This window comes from Sturnira hondurensis, unplaced genomic scaffold, assembly GCF_014824575.4.
Source record: "Sturnira hondurensis isolate 20B ecotype Veracruz unplaced genomic scaffold, ASM1482457v3 Scaffold0003693, whole genome shotgun sequence".
Lineage (NCBI taxonomy): Eukaryota > Metazoa > Chordata > Mammalia > Chiroptera > Phyllostomidae > Sturnira > Sturnira hondurensis.
In genome coordinates this window covers 2,196,268-2,202,267 of record NW_028076324.1, presented here as the reverse complement: position 1 = coordinate 2,202,267, position 6,000 = coordinate 2,196,268, and the positions used below count along the sequence as shown (strand labels likewise).

Here is a 6,000-nt window from a genome sequence, read left to right as displayed (position 1 = left end):
AGAGTGGGAAATTACACAAAGAATACATATGAATCTGAATGGATAAAGCATAATCACTATGAATAAGATTATTACATTCACTACGATCATTTCCACTGTGTAATAAAATATATTGTTGGCAACTTTGCATTAGAATACTTGAAGGAGTAATTTACTCAGAAAAGTCTACTTAAACCACTAGTAAAACATAACAACAGTCCTTTTGATTTTATATGAAAACTTTCAGCTGATCCATGTTAGTTTACCTTCAGTCTGGATTGGCCAATCAGAATGAAAGAAATTATTTAGCCGCTTAAGGTAAAAAAAAAAAAAGGCAGCCCAGAAAAATGACACTCACTAATCCAAAATGTAGTGAAAGGAGTAACCTGTTCAGGTTAAAAAGCAAAAGCAATATGACCACCTCATAACGCTGACACCTCAACAGGGCAGTGAGAGAGTATCTTTAATCCCTTCAGTTAATGTAACGAAGACACCTAGTAACAAGTTGCTTGCTCGGGTTTATAGAATCAATATAGAGAGGAAGAAAGCCCAGGGACTGCATAACATATAATACCTCCTGGACCACATTTAATCATAGAAAATTTTTTCTTTTTGATAAGGTGTAACTAAACAGTTCCTGTTTTGATACAAGATACCAATAAAATGTGATTGGTTTATATTTGGTCTGGAAATAATGAATAGTGGATATTGGAGACAAATTCTGGAGCAGAGTGGCGCGCTCACAAAGAATGCAGGAAGTGATGAAGTGTGAGAGGGGGTGCCCAGAGCTGGCTGCAAGGTGGTGATATGTAATGAAGTGCAGCTGAGAATCCCAAGGAATGATCGAGTGACATGGCAGTGAGCTTGGGGTGGTGGACATCTAATGCATAAGGTTAAAACTCTATCTTGAAAGACTGTTAAAATGACCAGTAGGAAATGTGAAAACCCGTGAATTTTGATACATGGATACTACATAGAGTATGAAGGACAACAGCTGGCAACTAAATATTTAAACATGATATAGATGTCCTGTCTTCAAATCATCTTCTGTCTTCAAGTAACAGTAGTGATACACTGTCAGTAAAACTATTCTTTCATAATTTAATTTCTATACGGGGACCGTTTTGAAATTCTATCATGTCATAATTCAATTTTAATGAATCCTGGATCTCAATGATACTAATTTACTCCTAAATCTCAGGGTTGGTTTGTTTATTTTTTATTTGCTAATCACAGTTTATATTCAGTATTATTTTTGTATTAGTCAGATGTACTGCATAGTGCTTAGACAATCATATGCTTTACAAGCACCCCCCCTCAATATTTCCTGTACCCGTCTGGCACCATATATAGTTATTACACTATTATTGGCTATATCCCCCATACCCCCTTCCCTCTGACAACCGTCAGTCTCTTTCTGTGTCCATGAGTGTCTTTTTAATTTTGTTTCTTTTGTTTTTGGATTCCCCATATAAGTGAAACCACGTGGTATTTGTCTTTCTCTAGCTGCCTTATTTCACTTAGCATAATACCCTCTAGGTGCATTCATGCTGTCACAAATGATAAGATTTCATTCTTTTTTTCCCTTTTTTTTTCAACTCCATGTCCCCCCATTCACAATACAGACGATTTCGTTCTTTTTTATGGCTGAGTAATATTCCATTGTGTATATGTGCCACCAGTTTTGTATTCACTCATCTACTGACGTGTACTCAGGATTGTTTTTCATACCTTGGCTACTGTAAGTGTTACTGCAATGACATGGGGTGCACAGATGCCTTTGAATTAGCGTTTTGGGTTTTCTTAGATAAATACCTAGAAGTGTGATCACTGGTTCACAAGGCAGTTCCATTTTTTTTTTTTACTCTTTTACATAGTGGCTACACCAATCTGCAGCCCCACCAAAATGCATTAGGGTTCCCCTCTCTCCACAGTCGGAGCAGCATTTGTCGCTCGTTGATTTATTGATGATAGCCATTCAAACAGGTTGAAGTGATAGTTCATTGAGGTTTTAACTTGCATTTCTCTGGCAATGGGTGACATTAAGCATCTTGTCATATGTCTAATGGCTATCTTTATGGCCTCTTTGGAGAAGTGTCTATTCAGGTTCTCTGACCATTTTAATGGAATTATTTGGTTTGTGGGTATGTGTGTGTCGAGTAGTATGAGTGCTTTATAGATTTTGAACATTAACCCCTTATCAGATGTGTTATTGGTGAATATCTTCTTCCATTTGATAGGTTGTCTTTTCATTTGGTTGATAATTTCTTTTACTGTGCAAAAACCTTTTAGTTTGATATAGTCCCATTTGTTTATTTTTGATTTTGTTTGCCTTGCCTGAGGAGATATATCAGAAAAAAATACTGCTCTGAGAAATGCCCAAGATTTTATTGTCAGTGTTTTCTTTCAGGAATTTTCTGGGTTTGTGTGGGGGCAACTTTCCTCTCAAGTCCCCCATGTGCCACAGATGAGAGTAAACATGACTGAGACTTATTGTGATCTGCTTGGGGAGGAGAGGTGGCCAGTTTCCCAGAGGAAAAAGGCCTTGGGCAGTGGCCAGTTTCTCAGGAGGAGGCCTTGAGCCCCCTCCTCCAAAGGCTTTTATTGGGTTGTAATACACAGGAATATAGGGCAGCAAGGATCAAACAGTAGATAACATTTCAAAGAAATCTGAGGGCTTAGTCTGAGTCAGAGTCTGTCAGGAAGAGTTTTGGGGTTTCTTGCTCAAACCCTTAACATGTGAATGAAAGCACTCTTAGCAGAACAAATTTCACAGGTTTTTTCAGGAATTCTTTGTGATGCCAGATTTTTCCCCAGGACACGCTCTAGCAAGGCAAGGAGCTGCACCCCTCCCCATCCAGTATTCAGGCTTAAGGGGATTAGAGCCAGGAAGGGCTTCTCCCAGAGGGCATGGGGACTCGGGCTATGTCAAAGCCGGAGGGCGAGAAAGCTGTTACTCTTTATTGCAGCACCCCGCCCGCCCCGGAGTCCTTCCATGATGGCCTCACGTCTGGCCTAGGTTGCCCCTCCTCTGAGGAGTCTTACCTGTAGATGACTTCCAACTTTGCTTTGGGGGTAGGGAGGAAACTGAGGCAACATTTGCTACCAGAGACAAGCTTTGTCTCCTGCGGCTCAAATTCCGAAGGTCACTGACTTATCCTTAGCCACAGGGGATAGAGTTACAATTTCTAAAACAAGGCAGAGCACTCCACAACAGGTTTGGGTCTTATATTTAAAAACAAGCCCTGGCTGGTGTAGCTCAGTGGATTGAGCTCCGGCCTTCAAACCAGAGGATCGAGGTTCGATTCCCAGTCAGGGCATGTGCCTGGGTTGCAGGCCAGTTCCTATCAGGGGACTCACCAGAGGCAACCATACATTGATATTTCTCTCCTTCTCTCCTTCCCTTCCCCTCTAAAGATAAATAAATAAAATCTTTATTAAAAATGCATTTAAAAAAGAACTTAAAAATAAATAAATAAATAAATAAAAACAAGACAGTAAGCTCCACAAAGACATCTGAGACAGTATAGTATATAACATATAGTAGTAATCATAAAATATTGAGTGAGTGAGTGAGTAAGTGATTAAGTGAAGGGATGAGTGGATGAAAGCAATATGAATCTACAACTAATTAAGTGGGAGGCCAGGATCAATCAAAGAGCATAAGGCACTGATGGGCTTTCCTGTACCATTTTTGGTGCTGATCATGAAGTCACTAGACTACAGGCTGCTGAAGCCAGAGACTGCATGTCAGTAACTATGGTGACTTTAGGACCTAGCACTGGTGAATTAAGAAAATTCATTGAGAGACTCGAAAAACAGGAGAATTTGAGCATGGCAGGAACAGGGTTGGTGGCTGGAGAGGTCGTGGTGGATGCACTGCCATATTTTCACCAAGGTTATTAGGTGCCTGGTGTGCGAGAAGTGGCTGGAGCACAGGTGGAGGTGGAAATTCGCAGATACTGAGCCACCTGACAGTAACGGATTATTCTACTTTTGAAACAGACCCAGTGAGAAATGAATCTGAAAGACTGGCTGTCCAACAACCAATTAAATTGCTCAGTATGAAAGGATGTGAACCTCCAGTCCCTTCTTCAGGTCAGAAAAATGGTATTACTACATGGCGAGAGTGTATGAACCATCCTACGACCCAGTTAGAGCCAGTTTGAATTGATAATCCGGAGCTAATGTCACAGCATGGATGCAATGCCTGGAAAGTGTATAATGAAAATCTGGGCTATGCAATTGAACGTGCACAGAAAGAACTCCAGAAGTTAAGGAAACGTATTCAAGATTCAAACTGGCAGCGAAAGAACATGCAACTCACAGCTGCATCTAAATTAAGAGAAAGGAAGCCAAATTGGGTATCCCTGGTCAGTAGGAATTAGGAGACTGAAAGGACTGTTGTGCAATCAGAAAATGAAGTCTTTCAAACGAAGTAGCAACGTGGAGAGGCCCACAGGGAAAACATCCAACAAGACCTCTGGAAAGACAGACTAAGTCAGGGGATGAAAAGAAGGTGGGTTGGGCTTTTCCAGATCAGACACTGGTGTGCGAAGGACAGCATCATCTGACGGAAATCGTCAGAGGTTTTTAAAAACCATAAAAAGTGAACTGTTGTATTCTATTTGTACATTAGCAAAATAAACCATTTCAGCTGCATGGTATTTTTTGCCATAAAAAACCTTCAGACTTTCAAAATAACGTATCATAGAATTAATTTTGAGCCACTTGAACTGTATTTTGTATCCAAGAGACCCTTACTGAAAATTTTCAACATGTACAAGAAATAGGAAAGTGGAAAATTTTGGTTGATATGTTTTTCAAATAAAGAGATAGTGGTACGCAAATTCTTGATTGCCAAACAAGACTTGAGAAATATGCTGGCTCCATGTATATCAGCTACCATCATCCTCACCATAGATAGTAGTCTCAGGAAGCTTAATCTGTGCTGAGCATTGTTCTAAGTGCTTTAGGGAGATAAACTAAACTTACATAAACAACAAAAAAAATCATTTGATCCTCAAAAAAGAGAAAATCCATTGACCCACCCAAATTTGTATTTGTAATAATGTTAAATGAGAAGATTTCATGTAATATATATTTCTTCACTAGCTATAGGACTATTTGTAACTGTATTTTTCTTTCTTGAATCATTTTGGTTAACTGATGAACAAAAGTGGCCATATCAAGTCAATGTAGGCTCAAATTCAACTTCTAAACTATTGAGACATAAATGCATCTATCTCACTTTGAAGCATGCAAGTGCAGCTTATAAAATTATAATTTTTGATCTATCTTTGTTCTTCTTTATTCTCACCTTGTCTTTCACATCATTCTCCATGCAAAACTAATTCTTAGTCCAAGTAAATATTGATTTGATATTCATAGAAATTGGGAGTTAATATGGAGATAGCCATCTAGTCGAACATACTTTTAAAAAATATGGCATTCTATTTGAAGTAATAGTAGGGCCTTTTATTAAAAATACAAACATATAACTTCTATTTCACTTTGTCTGGCTTTGGGTAAGCATAGCCCTTCTTTCTGTCTTATGAACTATGTACTGAACACGCTCAGGTGATGGTACCACCACTACCCTCTGCTTCAATAAAAAGAATCCTGGCTTCACTCCTTTGTGCTTATCCACTTTGTATTTCTTTCTTCAAGAAGTTTTTACCCTAGAAAGGCTTTTGGTCATTCCTATTCCCTTCCCAAATATACTGCAAATCATGAAGGGGTTGTCTTTTCCAAAACCAGGAGCCAGTAGCAAGAATGTTAGCAAAGCAGACCCGTACTTCATGCTGATGAAAGAAACGAAGATAGGGTGTTATCAGGGGAAAACTTTTAACTACTTTATAAGAGTTTTAATAAAAATAAAGGACCTGGCCCTGGCTGCTGTAGCTCAGTGGATTGAGCATGGGCCTGCGAACCACACAATCATGGTTCGATTCCCAGTTAGGGCACATGCCTGGGTTGCAGGCCAGTTCCCGGCGGGGGACTCAGGAGAGGCAACCATGC

The 6,000-nt window shown here is 39.5% G+C and overlaps 1 pseudogene; it reads left to right on the top strand.

Annotated features, from left to right (window-relative positions):
• Positions 1 to 3,813: 3,813 nt before the first annotated feature.
• LOC118984614 (pre-mRNA-splicing factor SPF27-like) lies at positions 3,814 to 4,553 on the top strand (annotated as a pseudogene).
• Positions 4,554 to 6,000: the final 1,447 nt, after the last annotated feature.